A 3123-nucleotide genomic window follows, 5' to 3' on the forward strand; every position below is an offset into this window, starting at 1 on the left:
TCATAAAACTAAATATATAATAAATAATCTTGTAATACGTAAAGATCTGAAAGGTATCACTTTTAATTTCGCAAAACATAGTTAAAATAAACTAAGAGTCTAACGAGGTAATCGTAGGGCTGCACGTGGCACTAACTTTAAAGAATTTAATTATAATAGAGATCGTGTAAAATGTGTGAATAATAATGAAAAGGCTGTTATGTATATAACATCAAAGGCTCTAAAATTACAATAAACTTTGCTCTATTTACAATTTAAAAGTAGGTCATATGCTATGACTAGATATTTGCTTCAATGAATATAACTTTCACATATTTCTTACAAAGCTTTTTATGTATGAAAAATTTTATGTTTTAACATGCTGTTATATAAAAGTTAATTTACAAGAAACTACTGAATTGATAATAAACCTTCAGAATTGGGAAGCTAGAGGAAAGCCGAGTGTGAAACCTAGTTAGTTATAATTAAATTTACATCTATATTAGTCGATATTATATAACGTAGTAATTTTTTTGGTAACTATCATGGAGCTGTCAGTCGTCAATCTTAATAAGTTATAAAGAAATATTCATATCAAATTTTCATCCGGGAAAATTTGCATAGCGGACACCCGCTGACGTAAGAGACGAAATATAAATAAGGCGATTGTTTGTTATAACCTACACCTGTATTAATTATACATTAACATACTGATTTTACGTTTACGTCGTATGAAATTATTAGAAATTTTTCACTTACAAAGTACATTACGGTTATATTAATTTTAACTTCGAACGCATCCAATAAAGCGAATGATCATGAAAGTTCAAGTTATGTACAGGTCGGTCCGATTTAAATTGGATTCCTTGTACCATGTTAATGACGAATAAGCTAAATCTTCTCTTGTAAACTGCTACTGTAGCACTAGACTTCATATAAAAAAAAACTTGATTTGCGTTGCAAAACACGGCCTACAAAAAGCGGGTGGTTTACCTTGAGCCGGCATAGCAGCTGCTCCACATCATAAAGGGGTTTTAAACTTTTTATACTTATTATTTATTTACCGGTTTCATTGTATAGATACGGGATCACTTGCCGCGATCTGCCTCTTATTTTGTTGTCGTGGCCCACTGACGTGAGATTGAAGTATTAAAAGAATATATTTTTTTTTACATTATTATACGATCATAGCATCATCCATAATCTTTTCTTCAAATATTTTGTTTTACTGTCGAGATTTTTGGCGAAATGTTTATTTTAATCAGATAATTGAAACTTAATGTAAGACTGTTAAGAGAACAATTATTTTTTTTCAATCTATTATTTTGATCAGAAACAGATATGCAAGAAATATTATTGGTTTAAATAGACCATATCAAGGTAGTTCAACGTTAATACAATCATTATTATAATCTATATAATGCGATCTCCAGCCGTTTCCAGTTTAAATGACATCGCCGGCGATATAAGTCACTTATAATGCAGTGTAAATTATCTATACAAAGCGCAAGAAATAAATCTGTGAAAAGGGCGGGAATATCGTCTGATGAAAAACCGGTCGAGAGTAACTGTTCAATTAGAGACTGCAATTATACCGGTTAAGGGCCGTGTAAAGATCAAAACAGTAATAGATACTTCAATGAACAAACAGACGGGATGGTTTTGGTAAGTTTTTACCATATTATTAACAATTGAATGATGTAGAAGAATCCAAAGTATCAGGAGATATGTCAGAACTTCGGAAACAATGAATAGTATCGGTTTGTAAACACGATGGAAGATTGCAAACCAGTCTATTATAGACTTCGAGCGGGCAATTAGGTACGCCGCATATCACACCGCAAAAACTGTTACATACGTTTACATACATATAACATATTAAACGGTGTTAAATAGGGACGGTAGATTTGTTTACGGAGATTGTAAAAAGCTAAATGATAACATCAAATGTTACTTGGATTATAAAAACCTAAGTTGTTGATAACGGAGTGTTATTTCATTGTTTAGAAAGTTCGAGAAACTCGATCTACCCAGAACTAACCAGTCCGCAGGCGGTCTCATATTGATACAGTAAATAGGTCCAAAATAGTCGATATAAAACTTACTTCCAAACTACTTTGACAACATATATATACTCGTAGGCATTTTAAGTATATATCGTCATTTATGGATTGCTTTTTACATCAGTCTCGAAGCGTAGCAGAACTCGTTCCAAATAAAACCCACCATCTTGTCGCTAAGCATATATTTTACGTGTCATTGATAATATTTATGACTGTAGCGTTATAACAGCAGTTAAGTTGCTAATAATATTTACTTGTAGAATAAAAATTAGTTTGTAACATATCAATCGCCAGCTGAAATTATATTTGAGAAAATAGCACTGATGTTTTTTTCACTAGAATTTGTAACGGTTGTACACAGACCGCGGTTGTGGTTACAACGTAACGAATTGGAATAAACTACTTTTAGTAAATCTTTCTTTGATATAAATGAAATATATACTTTATTGAGTATTGAATCAAATTGGTATAAACCAATGAGCTTAATTGTTTTGAATTTTTTGACTGTTTTTTATTAAAAATACCAGTTGTTTCGAAAATTTAGCTGTAGTTCAAAGGCTGCAGGTTCGAAGCCTTTATGTACATTAATTTTTATTCCATACTTTCTTATTTCAATTTATATATCAGATCATAATTTTAATGTTAAAAAACATATATCCACGGAACAATAATATTATAAAGCAGTTGTAACATTTATTGTATCAGGATATTGGCTTGAATATTCTTATTAATAACTACGAACGGCCTTTATAAAGCCAACGCAACCCTTGAGGATCTTGAAGTCCATGTAAGTTTAAATTCCAGTTGCTATATTCTGGTCGAACGATGTCAAGTCCCTTCCATTGTCTGACGGTAAAAAAAAAATTGCAAATTGCAAAATAACTTGAAATAACGTGATGTAATTCGTCATTGCAGAATTGACGTAATACTCTTCCGCGCTCGCAATATTCTAATAGTGATGAATGCCTGTGAAAGTATCGCCGTTTTAGCTTACCGCTTCAAGTTGTATTGTTTTTTTGGTTTATATTTGTTGTTTTCAAAATGATTTAGTTCAATAAGATTAGCTATAAGATTATGTTAG

The sequence above is a fragment of the Danaus plexippus genome, chromosome 7, assembly GCF_018135715.1.
Source record: "Danaus plexippus chromosome 7, MEX_DaPlex, whole genome shotgun sequence".
NCBI classification, from domain to species: domain Eukaryota; kingdom Metazoa; phylum Arthropoda; class Insecta; order Lepidoptera; family Nymphalidae; genus Danaus; species Danaus plexippus.